The 20,939-nt window shown below is 40.7% G+C and overlaps 1 long non-coding RNA gene across 1 annotated transcript in view; it reads left to right on the top strand.

Moving 5' to 3' along the window:
- Positions 1-1,047: 1,047 nt before the first annotated feature.
- The window catches only part of LOC311514780, a 36,181-nt gene continuing 16,289 nt past the window's right edge, over positions 1,048-20,939 (top strand). The window contains exons 1-2 of the long non-coding RNA XR_014709935.1: positions 1,048-1,143; positions 1,260-1,360. This is a non-coding gene — a long non-coding RNA (uncharacterized lncRNA). The remainder of the gene's footprint in view (positions 1,144-1,259; positions 1,361-20,939) is intronic.

Genomic DNA, 20,939 nt, shown 5'->3' with positions numbered 1-20,939 from the left:
TTCCATTATATTATTAGACTAAATTACTCTATGACTTTGTTTACATAATCCATCTATGATCAGGAGCTTGGAGGGCTGGGCAACCTCGTGGTTAGTCCACAAGAATTCCAATCAATTGACTCTCTATCAGGACAGTATGGGTACTTTTTCCTGACCTTAAGCGGGGATCATTTGGGTGTAGCCATTTAGGGGGTGTTATAGGGGAACTCAGACCCACCCTCTCCTCCATGTCTTAGCCCAGGGTACTGTGGGAAGCAACACCAGCAGGGTCCTCCCTGCAGTAAGTCTAAGTTGCTTCTCTGAACTACTTTTTACCTATAGATCCCTTCAGTTTGGGGCATATCCCTATAGTCCAAACAATCAATCACCTCACAACAAAAGAACCTAAAGGAGCAGGGTCCTGCCAGACCTGTGAGTTCTCAATGGGGATAGTGGCTAGCAATGCTTTGCCTGAGAGCCTTATCTGCTCTGTGGTCCCCTCACAGGCTCCCTTGTTGAACAAATCACTTGTGAATATATACAAAGTTAAATTTTTGAATCAAAGAGCCACACGCCATTGTTTAATTTATTCTCTCAGTGGTGGTGTTTAGCAACATGTGTTTAATTTTATTGGTTCAAGTGCCTGTGGGACGGGGAGATTGGTTCAAGTGCCTGAAACCACTATGGCTTATTGTTAAAAGCAGCCAAGTCAGCAGGCTGTGAATTGGCCATGCAGCAGCCTCAGCTTAACCAAGGCAGGAGGGGAGGGGGTTTTGGGTGCCACGGAAAGGGCAGCTTGATCCTGCCTCCTTCCTGATAAGAATTGTGTTGAAGTTGCTGATACACACATTTTAAAAGAGTAGGATGTGCCCTCAGGAATGTCTATTAGGACCTCAAGGCTGCAAACTCTGGGAAAAACCCACACCTGGTTAATCAGTAGGAAACCTCTTGCTTGACCATTGGAACTGCTTGCTTAACAAGGTTTCTTTAAGGGACATGTCATTCTATTACTTATGTATAAATAAGGGGGGAAAGTTTGAGGTAGTGGGCCTCTTCAGGACTGGACTCTCCCTCTGGATACATCTTGCGGTCCCCACCGGCAGACGGAAGATTTGGCCACTGGAAGGCTGCCGCTGTGCCACTCAAGAGCCACACTCAGCTTCAGTAATTATCGGGGGTTGGGGGTATTTTACTAACCTGTTGTAGACGTGTGTAAGTGCTTGAGATTAAGTAAAGTTTAGCTTTAAGTGAAAGCACTCTTGTGTGTCCTGTTTGTGCAGCCATCTATCGGTCGGACGGCCGTGTCTCCCCTGATTTCTTTTCTGACACCATCTCACACCGAGTAAAAGTTACCAAGAAATTTGGGTTAAAGAAACGCCAGGTAATACCTGTTTATTTTACTAGTGTGGATGAAATGCCTGTAGAATAGATTGGCTTTAATTTATCTACAGATGTGCTAAGAATGAGACAACGTTGAGAGAATTATAAGGGGAAATTATTATTATTATTATTATTATTATTAATAATGGTAGTAGTAGCATCATAGTACTAAGAAGCCCTGGTCATAGACCCTATTGTGCTAGTTGCTGCTGTACAAACCCAGAAAAAAATGACAGTCCCTGCTCCAAAGAGCTTACAATCCAAGTATAAGACAAGAAACAAAAGATGGGTGAGTAGAAGGAGACAATGAGACAATATTGATCAATATGATAGGAATGTCTATTTAGTTACTATTTTTTAAAGATAAACAGAATTGTTGACTATCATTTGCATATCTTCTGGGATTTCTTGAACTGAAGACCTTCTGTTCTCATAGAACATTATCTCTTTAAAGACAAAACAAACTGGATTCAGTATGATACCTCCAGCCAAAGTCATTAATGTGCAAAAGCATGGAGTCATCCTTGGGGTGAGGGACTTTGCCAGGAGTATACTATTTGGTAGTGGTCACATAGTAATATAATGGTAACATTACCATGAATTCCTGGTATAGTTCTAAACACCATGAATGCATTCTCACATCTATTTAAACATGCAGAAAGGACTTGGATACAATGAATCTCTGGTTTCAGAGTAGCAGCCGTGTTAGTCTGTATTCGCAAAAAGAAAAGGAGTACTTGTGGTACCTTAGAGACTAACCAATTTATTTGAGCATAAGCTTTCATGAGCTACAGCTCACTTCATCGGATGCATAAAGTGGAAAATGCAGTGAGGATGTTTTATACACACAGACCATGAAAAAATGGGTGTTTATCACTTCAAAAGGTTTTCTCCTCCCCCCCACCCCACTCTCCTGCTGGTAATAGCTTATCTGAAGTGATCACTCTCCTTACAATGTGTATGATAATCAAGGTGGGCCATTTCCAGCACAAATCCAGGGTTTAACCAGAATGTCTGAGGAACAGTGGTGGGGGGGGGGGTAGGAAAAAACAAGGGGAAATAGGTTACCTTGCATAATGACTTAGCCACTCCCAGTCTCTATTCAAGCCTAAGTTAATTGTATCCAATTTGCAAATGAATTCCAATTCAGCAGTCTCTCACTGGAGTCTGGTTTTGAAGTTTTTCTGTTGTAATATCTCAACTTTCATGTCTGTAATCGCATGACCAGAGAGATTGAAGTGTTCTCCGACAGGTTTATGAATGTTATAATTCTTGGCATCTGATTTGTGTCCATTTATTCTTTTACATAGACACTGTCCAGTTTGACCAATGTACATGGCAGAGGGGCATTGCTTGCACATGATGGCATATATCACGTTGGTAGATGTGCAGGTGAACGAACCTCTGATAGTGTGGCTGATGTTATTAGGCCCGGTGATGGTGTCCCCTGAATAGATATGTGGGCACAGTTGGCAACGGGCTTTGTTTTAAGGATAGGTTCCTGGGTTAGTGGTTCTGTTGTGTGGTATGTGGTTGCTGGTGAGTATTTGCTTCAGTTTGGGGGGCTGTCTGTAGGCAAGGACTGGCCTGTCTTCCAAGATTTGTGAGAGTGATGGGTCGTCCTTCAGGATAGGTTGTAGATCGTTGATAAAGCGTTGGAGAAGTTTTAGTTGGGGGCTGAAGGTGACAGCTAGTGGCGTTCTGTTGTTATCTTTGTTGGGCCTGTCCTGTAGTAGGTGACTTCTGGGTACTGTGCTGGCTCTGTCAATCTGTTTCTTCACTTCAGCAGGTGAGTATTGTAGTTGTAAGAATGCTTGATAGAGTTCTTATAGGTGTTTGTCTCTGTCTGAGGGGTTGGAGCAAATGCGGTTGTATCATAGAGCTTGGCTGTAGACAATGGACCGTGTGGTGTGGTCTGGGTGAAAGCTGGAGGCATGTAGGTAGGAATAGCGGTCAGTAGGTTTCCGGTATAGGGTGGTGTTTATGTGACCATCGCTTATTAGCACCGTAGTGTCCAGGAAATGGATCTCTTGTGTGGACTGGTCCAGGCTGAGGTTGATGGTGGGATAGAAATTGTTGAAATCATGGTGGAATTCCTCAAGGACTTCTTTTCCATGGGTCCAGATGATGAAGATGTCATCAATATAGCGCAAGTAGAGTAGGGGCATTAGGGGACGAGAGCTGAGGAAGCGTTGTTCTAACTCAGCCTTAAAAATGTTGGCATACTGTGGGGCCATGCGGGTACCCATAGCAGTGCCACTGATTTGAAGATATACATTGTCCCCGAATGTGAAATAGTTATGGGTGAGGACAAAGTCACAAAGTTCAGCCACTAGGTTTGCCGTGACATTATCGGGGATAGTGTTCCTGACGGCTTGTAGTCCATCTTTGTGTGGAATGTTAGTGTAGAGGGCTTCTACATCCATAGTGGCCAGGATGGTATTTTCAGGAAGATCACTGATGGATTGTAGTTTCCTTAGTAAGTCAGTTGTGTCTCGAAGATAGCTGGGAATGCTGGTGGCATACGGCCTGAGGAGGGAGTCTACATAGCCAGACAATCCTGCTGTCAGGGTGCCAATGCCTGAGATGATGGGGCGCCCAGGATTTCCATGTTTATGGATCTTGGGTAGTAAATAGAATATCCCAGGTCAGGGTTCCAGGGGTGTGTCTGTGCAGATTTGATCTTGTGCTTTTTCAGGGAGTTTCTTGAGCAAATTCTGTAGTTTCTTTTGGTAACCCTCAGTGGGATCAGAGGGTAATGGCTTGTAGAAAGTGGTGTTGGAGAGCTGGCGAGCAGCCTCTTGTTCGTATTCTGACCTATTCATGATGACAACAGCACCTCCTTTGTCAGCCTTTTTGATTATGATGTCAGAGCTGTTTCTGAAGCTGTGGATGGCATTGTGTTCTGCACGGCTGAGGTTGTGGGGCAAGTGATGCTGCTTTTCTACAATTTCAGCCCGTGCACATCGGCGGAAGCACTCTATGTAGACGTTCTGGTTAAACCCTGGATTTGTGCTGGAAATGGCCCACCTTGATTATCATACACATTGTAAGGAGAGTGATCACTTTAGATAAGCTATTACCAGCAGGACAGTGGGGTGGGGGGGAGAGAAGTGATAAATGCCCATTTTTTCATGGTCTGTGTGTATAAAACATCCTCACTGCATTTTCCACTTTATGCATCTGATGAAGTGAGCTGTAGCTCACGAAAGCTTATGCTCAAATAAATTGCTTAGTCGCTAAGGTGCCACAAGTACTCCTTTTCTTGTAATGAATCTCTGGGGACAAAGTTGAACTGGGGACAAAGTTGGCTTTGTGGCATCATCATCCCCCTGCAGAAGCTGATCTATGGAATGGGGAGTCTGTGGTAAGGCCAGAGACAGCAGAATCCCCATTCCACAGAAAAGAGTTAACCAGGGGACCCACAGTTTCATCATCTGCTGACAAAGTAGATTCCAAGGAAGAAATCTGAACTGGAGTTAATTCTGCATTTGTATCCGCATAAGGGCTGGTCTCACGCTTACTGAAAAGCTAAGACTGTTGCATTTTAATTGCATTGACACTTTTAATGGTAATACAGTGTGTGCTATATTTTAAAGTCATGTCAGTGAAAGAACTAGCATTTCCTCAAGCCACATTTCTATTCCGTAGTAAAATGTGCAGGAATCTAACTTTCTTGAAAGGTGGAACTGTGGCTGCATATAGCAAGGCGCATGTTAGGATGGACTACACAAGTTACAGGTGCAGAGATGAACTCCTGCATAAGCTGATATCTACAGTAAATGAAATTTTAAAAAATATGAGAATAGACCTTCATTTTATTCCAAAGTGCACTGATATTAGCCCACTCTAAGGCAGGGTGTGCATTCTATTATTCATGGACACATTAACTGCAACAGTAATATTTAGCCCTTTCATCACACTTTTCAGGCTCAAATCACTGTATACACATTATCTAATTAATCATTGTAGCATCTTATTGAGACAAGCAGAGAATAATTTTTAGCAAAGCGTTACTGAGGGGGAAACTGAGGCAGAACCGTAGCGCTGGGTAGAGAAAGGTAACTCCATTTCAATGAGGATTTTGATATTTCAAAATTTGGTTTCATTCCAATTCAAAATGAAAAGAAAGAATTTAGAAATTCTACTTGAAAGGGAATGGATCCCCAACTCTGAGGCAATCTGAGGCAGTCTATCCCAGACTTGCAGACTCTGGCAGCCCTGGAGTCCCCGATTCTGAAGCAGTCTGCCTGGAGGTCTGTCCCAGAAGCCCTCCAGGAAGGCTGCAGACGAGCTGGGTGAGCAAGTTGACAGGAAACCAGACAACATTCCTGCCTGGGTTCCATTGCAATTTCATTGAAACTAAACCACCTTCAAGGAACACTTCAATGAATCAGCAATTTTTGATAAAAATATGTTTAGTTGGCATTTTTCTGGCCAGCCCTACAGAACACTTAAGTGATTTCCCCAGAGCCAGAGTTAGATTTTGGGGTCCATTCAAAAGTGTCTGGAGGTCTGGATTTGTCCCACGATCTGCGTATTGACTACCCCTGTACTAGAACATACCCAATCACTACTGAACTATGGAAACCTCTGACAGCAGAAAGTGGAACCAACATAGTTCTGCAGTAAGGGGATAGATAGGAGTGGGACAGCCTCATAGAGGGTTTCTGCACTCATTGGGTGCTATAAAAATAGCTCAGAAAAGATCCATAGAGGAAATCTGAGGCGGGGGAATGGAGCCATGGCTAGGGGATAAACAACTATGCAGAACCACTGGCCAAACTCCTCATGTTGATTAAGGAACACCGCAGCTGCTGAGGCCACTTCAACTTATAGGCTGAAGTAGTGGCCACAGAAAAGTTGGAATTGGGCAGATAATTCTGTCTCTTCCCCCCATGCCACTAAGGAGCGCTCCTGTGCAAACCACAGGGATTTTCCATAGGGGATAAGATTGGGCCTAACACAATATTTCCATCAGGAAAGGACACAAACTGCAAAATTACCTGTACCTGCTCATGCAAATAAAGTAATATCATACCTCCCTCCTTGAAATGTATCAATCCTGATTTGGCCTTCTGTTTCTATTTCTCACTTTGAACTGTATCAACTTTTCAGTTAATTCTACCCCAGGTTGTCACTTTCAGTCTTCCCTTTAAATCACATCAGCTTTTCAGCCGCACCTATTTTAGCTCTCCTCTTCCAGTTCTTATTTTAAATCACTTCAAGTTTTACATCGATCTTATTTGAGCTCACCATTTCCATTGTTCACTTAGAACTGCATTGGTTTTTTGAATTGCTTTTATTTTTCCTTTCTGCTTCAATTTCTGGGCTTAAATCACATCAGTTTTACATCAACTTTTCAATCACTCTTATCTCAGACACCTATTTTTATTTCTCACTTGAAATCACATCAACTTTCATGCTGATGTAATTTATGTAAGCATCTTCCAGACCCCAGTCTTCGCATGTTGACTTAAAAAGGATTTCCAATTTGTGTGAGTCTATGTGTATTAGCTGTATTCGCGATACCCCTATAGGATATACTGAATTCAAAATAACTTGAACATTATTATTTTCTACATGGCAACAGTTTAACTGGGGCAATAGAATTCTGATGTAAAACAAATATTCCTTACCAAAGGGCCTGATCCAAAGCCAATTGAAGTAAATGGAAAGAGTAGTTCCCCTACCCTGGCTCTAATTAGCAACATTTAGGGAAAGACAGCTTTTTAAAGAACTTTCGCCTCCCACCCCTGCCTCAAATTAAATGAAGAGATACCTCTTCACAGAAAGATCAAATATAAGATAACTTAAGGGGGAAGGATAAACTTTATAATGGGCATAAATTATATGATGGGGCTATTTTAGTAACACACCTTTCTAAGTGACAAGACAAGTAAATGAAACAAATGCAGCTTACCTGTTACATGGAGTTGAACTGAACTAAGGCAGGATGGTGCTTGGCCTTGCATAAGTTTACATGGGAAGAAAGAGTGTGCAAGAGTGTGCAGCCTTTGTATTCCCCTGTATGCCAGGATTCCAGGTGCAAAATCCTAGCCCCACTGAGATTAGTGGCAAAACTTCCATTGATTTCAGTGGGAGGCCAGGATTTCACTCACTGCACCAATTTAAATTCACTCTTTTTGTTATTTCAGTGTACATCTCTCTGTGGGCACTCTTATTTCAGAATAAGAGCATCTAGGCCAAGGCATGCTCCAAATTAATAAAAGACGTGAATTAAACTTGACAAAGTTATTCATGTGCCAGTTGGCATGGAGCTAAAGTCTTGGTTTCTTAAAATTAAGCAGACATTGTTTTCATAGAATCATAGAAGCATAGAAGATTAGGGTTGGAAGAGACCTCAGGAGGTCATCTAGTCCAACCCCCTGCTGAAAGCAGGACCAACCCCAACCAAATCATCCAAGCCAGGGCTTTGTCAAGCAGGTCATAAAAACCTCTAAGGATGGAGATTTCACTACCTCCCTATGTAACCCATTCCAGTGTTTCACCACCCTTCTAGTGAAATAGTTTTTCCTAATATCCAACCTAGACTTCCCACACTGCAACTTGAGACCATTGCTCCTTGTTCTGTCATCTGCCACCACTGAGAAGAGCTGAGCTCCATCCTCCCTGGAACTGCCCTTCAGGTAGTTGAAGGCTGCTATCAAATCCCCCCCTAACGCTTTTCTTCTGCAGACTAAATAACCCCTGTTCCCTCAGCCTCTCCTTGAAAGTCATGTTCCCCATAATCATTTTTGTTGCCCTCTGCTGGACTCTCTCTAATTTGTCCACATCCTTTCTGTAAACTGTTGCCCAGAGTATATATATTTTCAGTGTACTGCAGTATTGCTAACTCCTGCAATTTCTTTGGGAATCACATGAGGTTAGCTAGAGCCGGGACCAGAACCTGAGCACAAGCCCAGCGTGTGACGAGATGAGAGAAACTCCAGCCCTCTCACAAATCTCAGTCCTGTCTGGGGGAAAACCCCTCTGATTGGCTATGTTCCTCACCGCCCTTTCTACTAGAGATGAGCAGCCAATCGGAGCTACTGCAGGGATCAGGCATAGCTCTCTCATGGTCCCCACCCCCACCAGGAGCTCACACCATTCTCACAGGAGGCTGCGGGGCGGGGGGGAAGACAGAGGGATCAATTCAGTTTAGGATCACTCCTCCCCACTCTGTAATTCCCTCTTCTCCTTTTCCTTCCTGCAACACCTGGCCTGGGAAGAGAGATGAGGGGGGTGGAGGGAGTATGAAGAACCCCTGGAGCTGCCCCTACAGCCCGGATGGGAGAGAGGGGGGGCTCCCACTGAGCCTTGGTGAGGGGGATGAAGATGCCCTAGGAACTGCAGGAGGAGCAGAGTTGAGGAAGAGTGTGCATGTACAGATCATATAGGCAGTGCTAGGGAGGCTGGGCAGATATGGGTGCAAAATTGATGGGGTGCAGGACTGATACAGAGGTTGGCAGGGGACAGAATTAATTGCTGGGCAGGAGGATGAGCAGATGTGTGGGTGTGAGCACCTGCAACAGAGAAAAAAACTCCTTAATACATTTGGAAGATCAGGCAACATTCATTGTCTCTCACTCACACTGGGGCAGGGCAGGGAGAGTTAAAAAATTAAAACACAGACCAAAGCACAATCTAATGTATTAGAATGACCTCCACAGGGATTTTACTGTTTCTCCCGTATGGGGGTGGGAGGCTCCAGTTGTGGGATTTATATGAGACTGCTGTTTTGATGGACTTCTTCCCCTCAGCCAATCAGATCACTTTGAGGCGGAGCTAGAGATGGGAGTCATCTTGTAAGGCTGGTGGGGGAAAGCAGCATCTTTGTGATTATGGGAGGATCAGGGAAACCACCAACAATCTGACACAGTCAAGAAAAGGAGTGAGGTAGGTGCTTCTGACATGGGAGACAGGGAGCTCTGACTGGATATAAGAATTCGTGGTTGAGAAGGATTTGTCTCAGGGTGTATTTGCTCCTGAGTCACATGGGACTCATGGACATTTGCACTAGCCCAGAACACAAGGTCTCATTGTTATTGACTGTTATTATGTTCTGTTCATTTTTATTATGTCTGATTTATTTAATTCTGTTTATTGTTACTTTGTTGAACCAACTTCCAGCCTTATTGGAAGTAAAGTTCCTTGTTTATTTTTTTGACCTCTGCATGTGATTGTCAGTCCTTGGTGAACCTGCGGAGGGTTACGTACCCATGAGGCTCTAATACTTGGATTTCCTACAAAACTCACCTTCAGGGTGTATGACATAGTTGTCATGGCTACAGTGTTACTGAGCCTAACCAATTTCTCCAAACAGCCGTTCAGACCTCGCTGTGATGTACAGATTTCAGGGACCAGATTCTGATATCCTTACTTTGAATAACACCTACCACCGCAAATAGTCCCATGGATTTCAGTGGGACTATTCACAGAATAAGGAACTACTTGATATAAGCAATGGTGGCAGAATCTGGCCCAAAGTAACTTTCCTGATTAAACTGAGCCAGGTTGAAGCATCAATTCTTGTTAAGTTTTTTTTATATTCCTTTAAAAAAAAAGTGCAATGACAACATTTTCAGCGGACCCTAGGAAATGAACAATTCAAACCTGATAGGTGAACAGCTTTTTGACATTAATGTTCTGCATGAAGCAACACCTGTTTGGAGACATTTGAAACTAAACTGCAGAAAATGCTAGAAATAAAAGCACTGTACTGAACAATATTATATTTGCAGAGAGGGAACAAATGACAAAATATATTGATCCCACCTTTAACTTTTGTGATTCATTTGTATAGAAATGTTTTAGTCATGACGTATGGGACAGCTAATTTTACATAGCTCCTTTTGCAATCTGGAGATAGCTTTTACCTCTTGTTATTTTTAATCACATATCAGCACCTCTTGTTAGGTTACACTTTAGAATCCATCATCCAGAAATCCCTGAAGCTTATTATGTTTCTTAGTCTTCTGGAAATACTTCTGACTTTGGCTGCTCTTAATGTCAAAGCTAGAGGAGCACAGATGAGTATGCCAGGGACTTGAACAGTGATAAAGACAGGTCTTCTGGGTTTATCTTTGGAACTCCCCCGCCCCCCAAAGGTAGGCTGAGGATCATTAGATTTTGTAGGAAATTCAGCCATTTTATGTTTAAGTGCCATGCTCTATCTCCGAGAATTATATACCTGATTGTTCTATTAATGATTAACAGGCTCATTTTTTTCTTCTTTTTCTTAAAAATGTAACTTGTGATAGCTCTATTGTTTAGGAAATCCTGGTAGTATTTTTATTTCTGTAGGAACATCCGTAGCATGGTAGGTTTCCTCAACAAGCCTTAAATACCATCCTGATTCTCTCCATCACTTTTTCTTCTTGATTCGGAACTCAGCAGCAAAACATCTCTTAATTACAGTCAAATCTTAAGAGTTCATAACGGAAATCCCATAAAATATTTTTCTCCAAATCAAGATGATGAGGAATAATTATATGTATTACATATATATGTAGTGAATCCATGTATTATTGGTTATTTATCTAGTTCTATAAGGTATGCTATTTGGTTTACAGAACAAATGTGTTGTCTTCCTGAAGAACTTTGGGCCAAATCCACAAAGGGCCTTAGATGCCTAAGCTGCAGTTTTAGGCATAACTGGGATCCACAAAATTCCCACTTGGTTGCTATCTAACCCTGGGGGTGTCTAAATTCACTTAGTACCTAAATTTCTGCTTTAAAATTTCCCTAGGTTATAAGAGAGCGCCTCTTCCTCCATGCCCCACCCCCCATTTTGTGTGGAGTTAGGCAGCTGCCTAACTCATGCTCGCGACAAACAACTTAGATGTCTAAGCCCGCTAACTCCATGAGAGAGTTTCCTGAATGTACACTGAACGAAGACATAGACACCAAACTCCGTGAAAGGGGTTGGGCTCAGAACAAACCCCTTTTGGTGGTATCTCCTATACTCGCTTATGTAGCTCCCTGCCTAAAGTGCTGGCTTTTTGTCTATCTCATTCGTAGGCCCCTATCCCGCCCCATGCATTTTATAGAGAGCCTAGGCATCTAACTCAGGCTTTGTGGATCCCACTGTTGTTCCAGTGATTTTCTAGGCAGCTAAAAAATAGGCATTGAAACACTTTTGTGGATCCAGGCCTTACTATCTAACGTTAGATGTGACACAATGCACAGGAGAATAGCAAACCCTAATGAGGGGATGATGAAGAACGAGGGAAACTCAATTCATGCCTGTTCACATCTTGGTACCAGTGATGGCTAAGTATAATGATTTAAATAGACAAATAATAATGGACAACATTCTGAAGTCCTTACTCTCGGAAAAACTCCCGTGAACATAAAAATTGAGCAATATTATGGGGGTATTCCTATCAGCTTTAAGGAGCTGTTAAGATGCTGTATATAGGCCAAAACTATCAAACTTGGTACTTCAAATTAGGCATCTAATTCTATATTTAGAATGTTAAAGAATAGAGGCTGGATTTTCAGAGTTGCTAGGCCTCCACAGCTCCCACTGAACAGAGTGTCTTTCTGCTTGCTGAGGAGTCTCAAAACTAAGATTTTTCTGAGGTGCTGAGTACCCACTCCTCCCACCAAGTTAAATGAGTCCATTGTTCTTTAGGGTCCTAAATATGGATTTCAGTGTCTAACATTAAGCACAGAGGTTTGTGAATGTTGGCCACATCCATTAAGGTTTGTGCTAAATGCTCCACCTGTGTAATGGCATGAAATTGGCAGCTATCAGCATGCTTAGTGCAAGTTCTGAGCACAAACTGGGAAGTGCTGAGTCCTCTCAACTCCCACTGAAGTTATTTGGCACAAATGCTACTGAGTAGGATATAGCCAAGTTATCCACAAATGGAAGAGGGAGAATGACAATAAACTCAGCAATAGCAAACTGCTCGTATGAACAAAGAATACTGAATAGAAAGGGCAGCCACTCATAACCACTATTTGTTCAGAGATCCCTGCAATACTAAAGATGAAATGGAGGGATGAAGAGGGATACTTTATTAGGCTGAGGACTTCAGTGTGATGTAAGTGAGGCAGAGATTGTATGCTGGCCCTCTACAGATAGATGAATGTCACCTGTAAAGGAAAAGAGATTGGTTAAATCAGCATTTCAGCACTAACAATGAATTTCCTGGTCTTAACTATTTCAAATTAGACCTTTGGGGATACATTTCTGTATTGGTATGTGTGATGCACTTTAAAAATTTGTTCGTGTGCCCCTGATATCGACCCACCTGTGTGTGCATGTACCAACATATTATTATAGGTACAATTAAGACAGCCGCCCATTAATATTGGCCCCTTACTGAGCATAGCTTGAGTTGTATGAATATACTGTTAAATAAGCATGCTATTTGCAATAGGACAGGGAACTCGACTTCTAAAATTAAAGTCTTAGGACAGAAGAGATGCTATATTTTTTTAAAGAATGAGAATTGAACGCCAGAAAAAAATCATTTGTACTTCATGTGAATTAGGTAATGACAGACTAATATTTATTTTAAATAATCTAGAATATGATCTATATATTTAAATCGCATGGTTTGTTGAGCTAGAAGTAATAAGCTCAATGAATCACTGTCTTTATTTCATTTGCAGCCTTGAGATGAATTAATCATCATCCAAAATAAACTTGAATAGATGGGTCAGAGTCAATTGCTGAACTCTGAGTACCCTGAACATACAAATGTTTAAAGATTTGGGGAAACGTTAGTAATCTTGATTACCTTTAATGATGTCATTCTTGAATGTGTCTTATCTCAAACTGTTCCTTTCTGGGTACCATGATCAGTCTTGGTAATGAATGAAACTTAAAGGCAAGTTGGTATGGAGCATATTGCTGAAAGTTGCATAAGCTGGCTGGGTTAACCTATAGAATATTGTAATTTTCCATATTTCATGCTTATAAGCATCTGTTTTACTACCTATCTATATTCAGACATCTATTTAAGCATCAATTTCCATCAGCCACTGACAATATGAATCAAGTGACTTATTTTGTATTTAGACAACACATTAATATTTATTTGTGTGTATTTTAAATGATTCTGGATGGGAACATTTGTAGTTTGCCAGTATTATCACTAGACCTTCCTTGATCACTCTAACAAAAACCATCAATACTTTTAACATTTTGGTTTCTGTGACTTTGGGGATTTAGAACCTTTGTGGACATTTTCAGTGAAGTAGAATACAAAAATCATAATGCTATAACAAAATAATTAAAATAAAGGACTAGCAGCACATAAAACAATAATGAATATCACACTGATTGATAAAATCCATATTGCAGGCTTGTTTTTCAATGTAAAAATGCACTGAACTGTCACATTTCCTTATACAATGTGTGGAACAATTTTCTCCTATTGTGAAGAGTCCTGATTGGCTTTCTTACTCATTTCAGTGGAGCTCTGCAATATCCTTAGGTGTATGACCAATGAAAATTCACAAATACATTTTTCCTTATTTACTCTTCTGATTATTCTCTTTACACAAACATAAAAGACAACCAAATCAGCTGTATTTAAATCTCCCTTCAGTTTACTGAATTGTTAAGTGTATTATGTGCTTGGACTAGAAATGCTGGTAATTAGAGTTACTGAATCTGACTGGAAACAATTATATTCACTTCCTCTGGTTTTACACAATGATGGATTCATCCTTGGTGTAACTCCTTTGAAGTCAGGGGAAATATACCATGAATGGGTTTGCCCCAGAGGGTTTCACAGTCATTTATTTTAAATGAAGTCCATACATATTTTAAAATGAGAGTTGCCCTTCAGAATGCAGAAGTACTGAGTATGAAAGGGAAGGCATCCTGAAAAATAAAGGAAGATGTGTCTTATAAGGAAGTATTTGAGGCTAGAAAGTCAAACAGTTTAACTGTTTTCCCCATCTCATTCATCTGGTTCGCTAGGCTGCTTGAGTAATAGTCGTGAATTAAACACCGAGGTTTTAAAATAGGATAGATGAAGACATGTAACCTTGATCATAACACACTTTATTAACTGGCTTGGATCCCTTCCTAGGAGACTGTAAGACTTGTGTCAGGTGGATTGCCATGATTGGTCAGGAGGAAGAAAACAGATTCACTAAAGAGGACTGGTGTGGTTCAGAGAGGAGGTTAAAATCCTCAGTGCAATTATGATCATATAGTCTTGTCTCAAGAGGTAAGAGCCCCTTTGGCCACATGAAGGGAACACAAAGATCCTGATGTAGTATTTTACTCCATTCCAGATGAGGCCCTAATCAGCGCTATCTCTAACATGTCTTGTTCCTACAGCTCTCCTGGTAGCCACCCCCAATCCGGCTGCTCCTCCCTCCCTGCCTCCCTGTTGCCTGTGTTCATGAGGTTCAGCACACTCTGTACTCTAACATGGACCAGGAGGTGGAACAGGAAGGAAGACAGGAAGCAAAGAAAGGCAGTGAGGGAGGCAACTGGCGAATCCAGGGTCTGACTAGCAATTCAGGGGGCAGGTGTCTGTGTGTGAGGAAAGGAGGGGACATGCTGGTCTTTTGCACAAGGGGGAAGGAAAAGTACATAGGGACTCACTTCCTTCCACCCAATGAGCAGGGAAAGTTCTTTCCATAGCACATCTGAGTGCTCTCTGAGCTTATCAGACCAATGCAGCAGCTCATATGCTACACTCAACAGGAAGTTTGCTCTGTTAGTTAGGCAGCATACACAGCCTTCCAACCAGTACATATGCTGTCAGCAGAGGGGTGGAAGAGCATGTTGCCATTGCTTAGAGAATGCAGCAAAATGAACTGGAATATCTTGAGTGGCATAATCTCAGTGACAGAAGACAAATCTCTGGTCCCCATTGCTGGGCTGAACAGGGTTGGTTTTTGCTTTGTATGTAAAGGACCATCATTTATAAATAATGCACCTTTCACAAATAAATACATTAAAATAATTTAAAAATAAAAAAAACAAAAAAAATATTATGAGAAGTGCAGTTCCCAGCTCTGATCGATCAGCTAGTAATCAACAGTGACAGGAGAAATACAGAACTTTAACTCTGGTGCTGGCAGACTCAAAGTCTTTCAGTTCACCTTCAAGGCAGACCATGAATCCTTACCTTGCCTCACTGTGCCTATTTGAGGCAGCATAAGTGGCACAAGGAGTTACACGCTGATCCAAGAAATGTATGAGATCTGATGAGATAGACCAACAGAACTTTTTTAGAGGCAATTGAGAGGAATTAATTAAACATAATGGCTAGATATTTTCATTTGTGGAATTATAATGAATATACATCATTCCTCATCCATCATGTCTTTAACTAATAGTTTGTTTATAGAGAATATATTTAATAAAATAGCAGAAAAAATAAAAGAATACAATAACCAAAAAGTAGAAATCATTAGTTTTATAAATCATTGAAGAGTGTCCAGAGCAGGTAATCATGTGACTAGTTTGAGATTTCTAATCCTCTAATTCTGAAGACATTCAGATCCTGTGGATAACAATGGACTGTTCCATTATGCGGTAGATACTGTGCAGGATCTTGATATCAGTGATAAAAGCTTTAGAAATATGTGTAGAGGTGCCTGAGGCTGCAGGCAGGCACACCCTAAGGAGCACCCCCTTCCTCGCTGCTGCAGAATCAGAGAGGGCCCTAGCTGGTAGCTACCAGAGGACCGTAGTCTGAACCCCTAAACAGACTGTTGTTTTTGTTACTTTTTGCACACTTTTCTTTTTTGTGAAGACAATGAATAGAGCCTTGAAAAAAGGGACAGAAAACTAACCTGGACATGTTTGATTGTCTATTTCCAGCTGGTGACTTGGGCCACTAACATTTTGACCCCAAATTTTTTTTTTCCAGATTTTTCCTTCATGGAGAATTTCAGAAACTTCAGTTTTTGGTTCAGTTTGGAATGAAGCTATATTTAGAAATTTCAAAATTCTTCATGACATGGAATTTGCACCCTATGCATAGCTCTAATAATTATAATACTTACCTCCTGTGTAAAGTGCTTTCAGGTCTGCAGATGAAAAGTGCTATGTAAGAGCTAAGTATTATTATTGCTAATATGAATAAGTTCTACTCCACATGAGTAAGGACTGCAGAATCTGGCCTTCTTAATTTAGTATTCAGAGGATATTAATAGCATCAGTGACTTTGCCCTCTTTCACCTGCAGTTGAAATCTTGAAATGCAGCTTCTGTTTATTTTCAGTTGCACTAAAACCAGAGCTGTTTATAAATATCGGCTAGATTGTGCCACCCTTACTTAGGCTGAATCCTAGATTATCCTATTGAAACCAATGGAACTACTCAGAGGGTAAGATAAATATGAGTCCAAACTTTCCCAGGTTATGTGGTGTTTTGATTCTGCATTTGGATTTGGTTCGTCATAGAAATAAGGTCAAACTGTGAACTCAGATCCAAACCCAGATCTGGTTACTGTCTCTATCCAAGGTTTTGCTTTGGGCTTGGCTGTAGTTTAGATCTTTTGGAAACTAAGAATCTCTTGGAATTGTCATCAAATTTTGAGTTTTCCTTTTCCCAAGTATATGGACTGTCACAATAAGTTCAGCTCTTATTTTCTTTTTAACCTAAAAATGTGTCTCTCTAAAGCTGATCGAAATCCTATAGCCATGCTTCATGAGTAGTAGACTTGATTATAACAATGCCCTGCATTCTGACCTTTCTGATGATGCCCCATATGTCCTTTTCACTGAACCTAGGATACGGTAATCAGACTCCTGACACAGGCTGCAATTTATTGATCACATTATCCCTGAAATGCTTTTGTTGCACTGGCTCAGCTCTTTGGTCATCATGCTGATTTTAAAATGTTATTCCACACCAAATACAGCATTTCATGAGTTGGCATCATTTTATGTGTTTATACCCAAATTGAAAAGTTCTCAAGGGCCCCAATTCTTATGACAGAGCCCCTTTGCACTTCTCTGATAGTGTAAAGTGGCTACAGAGGAGGCATAAATGGCAGAATACCCTTTACTGGGTGGTGTAAAGCTGTGGTAAAAGTGTTATACTGCCCCCTCCTTTCTCCTGCTGTAGAGGGTACGGTGTGGCCAAGCCAAGAGTTGGAGGGAAAATGAGAGAAGGTCAGAGAACACTACACTGTCTTGGCTCTGGGACTGGGGCTAGAATTCAGGAGGCTCAAATGAGACTTAGAACCACTTCTTTGCCCTTTCCTCCATTTCATTTCTGGGCTAGGAGCAGAGAAAAACTGGCTCGTTCTGTCTTAGAATTTTGTTGAATCACAAATACCAGACTTTTTGTTATATTGGTGATTTGGCATCTTATACATTATGTTCCTACCTCCTTTGCTATATCTTGGGAACTCCCTCGCACAGGCTTGAGCTACATACCTCTTGTTGACTTCGGCTACAGCCATGTGCATCTCTGTTAAAATTTGCAGACTGGTGTTTCTGAGTATTTTTTCTTCCTTTCTTTTCATGTATTATTTTCTCATCTCCTGTTATTGTTCAGTCTTATCTGTTAGGTTCTGAGTACCTGAAATGTATATTGAACTTTATGTGTGTTAGATACTGTATTTTGAAGAATTATGTTTTATCTATTTATTTTAAAATGTAATACAATTATGTATACTAGAAAATCAGAACAAAATTAAATAATAATTATTATTATTATTTATGCATATGACAGAATTGCAGTAGATTGTTCTTTGCATAAGACATAGAGTACAGGTTTGTGGTTCAGATGTCATTGAAATTCCCTCCCTTCCCCCCCGCCCATATCAACAATATGGAAAGGCCAGCCCTCTGTCCCCAGCCTGGTTGCCCAGTTGGGCTTTTTTTAGCTATAAGTTGCCGGGGTCTTTCAGCAGTAGCGGGTTGTGGTATTTTGGGCTATTTTGCTGCCCTGAGGTCCGCCTGGGGTGCCGGGCATGGAGGGTTCCAGGCTTGGGGTGTTTTTGGTGTTAGCGACAATAGTTTCAAGTAACATGTTACAGGTATTCCATATGTGGATTCATTTTTCATTAACCTATTAGAATGTTCTGGACCTTTCTAGAACCTTGTGGAACCTTCCAGACTTTTTGAGAACTACATTTTCTTTGTACCTCCTAGAATGTTGTCATGAATAAAAACAAATTTACAGATCCTAGAGTGAGAATTTATCATCTTATATGGCAGAGATAAATCATGCATGCAAATCATGCATCAAAGTTATGAAATGGGCTACAAATGTAAAATAAAAAATTAGGTATTCAAAAGTTTAACAAATGGGGGAAGAAGGGGAAGGGCGCTATTTGGTCTGGGTCCGGCCCTGGCTGTAGAAAGGTTCTTCACCTGTGGACAACAGTGAGAGTTTGGAACTACTACCACAGGGAGAAGCTCAGTCCATATATGTTACTTTGCTCTCAATCCTGCAAACACTTATATGTTTGACCTTTCACACATGAGGTTTTGCAGGATCGGGGCCTAGGTTAATAATTCTAGACAGTTTAGCTAAAATATACCCACTATTCTGAATTTTTAGGCAAGATAAATTCCTTGCAGTGCCATCATATATTGCAGCAGTCTGCATTATTGAGATCTTATGTAAAGTAGAGGTGGTCCAAAACCAGAACCCGGAGTTAGAATATCTTTGAAGTTTCAAGGACATGGGGAAGGTTCAGGTCCAAATCTCTGGATTTTAATCTATGATTATAGGTTAGATCCATAACCTGGAAGGAAGCTTTTTTTACATCTATGATGATCTGTTCATGGAAAGTTCCTGCTGACTTCAATAAGTGTAAGATTGGCCCCTTGATAAAGGCCAGATGCTCTTAATAACAATAATTTTGGAAGATTTTGTCATAAGATAGTGGAAGTCACACAAAGAGAATGTATCTTGTGGATTTCCATCATATGGGGCTGAAGTTTGACAAGAACAACTCACAAGATTGTGGTACCACTACTACCAAACTCAAACTCCGTTACTGATTTGATCTTGAAATCAGAATATGAACCTTACACTTGGGTTGTGTCTACTTTAAATTCATAGAAATTATTTTTCTATTTCTTTTAAACACACACAATGGAAGCATTCTTATTTTTAGAAGAAATTGTTACTTTGATTTACTGGTAATTTTGAAGAAAAGTCACAACACTGGTTTTGCTTCTCAGTCTGTGAATCCTACAGTTATTTTGTTTGTCTCCTCTCATGTTATTACAGCTATTAAAGTCATGACTAGAATTGTTAATGGTTTGCCACTTGCAAAGAGGGGTTTACCACTTTATATTTTAGTGAAGAATCAGTATGTTACCACTGGGGAAAGTCACATCATTGTGATGCACGTCATAACCCAATACAGTGAACTGGCACACACATCTATAATGTTCTGTGCATAATAACTATTGTTTGAGAACCAATAAAAGCAAGAGAGGAGGATATAATGCCAGTTTTAACTTAATACAGGAGCTTAATTCTCTCCCATCTTTTAGTAGGTTTCTATTTAATAGAAACTAAATGGTGAGTATTTCAGCATCCTTGACATTTATAGATTCTGTTAATAAAACTTCTATTGAATTGTAGACATTCAAGCATAAAGAAAAGCATATGAATGCAGTCTGGTAGACTGTGCAAGCACTTGTTATTCAAACATAGAAAGGAAATTCTGTATTACAAAGTGCACATTACATACAACTAGATGAGATTCTTCATTGGAAGGTAAGTACAACCTGACAAGAGAATGAAAGTAAAAAAATGTAAAAGATGCAAATCAGGAAGATAGGGCAGGGGGAAACAAAAAGAGGAAGTGTATTGATAGAGATATCTATTTATGAAACTCATTTGAGTTAGCCTGCCCATATCTAGGGCAGAATACTGTGTAACTGGAGGAGCATCATAATTGGAGAAGAAGAAGCTAGTAAGGTTTTCAGGCAGTTTGTTTGATAAATCCTCCAAATGCTGTGATAAATGAGAGGTTGGGTAGCTTCCTTTTATGGTCACCCAGCCAGCCAGTTAGCTATAAAATCCCTCTTGGTGCTGTTCTCTACTTGCTTTACCTATAAAGCGTTAACAAGCCCACAGGTAAAAGGAAAAGGAGTGGGCACCTGACCAAAAGAGCCAATGGGAAGGCTAGAACTTTTTAAAATTGGGAAAAAAGCTTTCCCTTTGTGTGATATTGTTGTTCTCTGGAGAGAGGGGACCAAGCAGGACAGGACTAAAGCTATGCTGTAAAAAGCTTTAAAACCAGGTATGAAAAAGCATCAAATCATACTTCAACCCTACTTATCTGAACCCCAAATATTTAAGTAATCAGGGAATGTCTAGGAAGATGCGATTAGGGTTATTTCTTTTATTTCTTATTGTCTTGTGTACTCCTCTGTGCTAACCCCAGATGCTTTTGTTTTGCTTGTAACCTTTAAGCTGTACCTCAAGAGAGCTATCCTGATGCTTAATTTTTGTAATTGTCTCTTTTAAGATCTAGCAGAAAGTCTAAGTTCCAAATGTATTTCCTTTCTTTTTGGGTTTAATAAAATTTACCTTTTTTTAAGAACAGGATTGGATTTTTGTGTCCCTAAGAGGTTTGTGCATATGTTGTTAAATTGGCTGGTGACAACAGCTGA

This window comes from Lepidochelys olivacea (assembly GCF_965140295.1).
Source record: "Lepidochelys olivacea isolate rLepOli2 genome assembly, chromosome: 1".
In the NCBI taxonomy this organism is placed as follows: Eukaryota; Metazoa; Chordata; order Testudines; family Cheloniidae; genus Lepidochelys; species Lepidochelys olivacea.
Note: the sequence above shows the minus strand (reverse complement) of the source record. Positions and strands in the feature narration are given on the sequence as shown.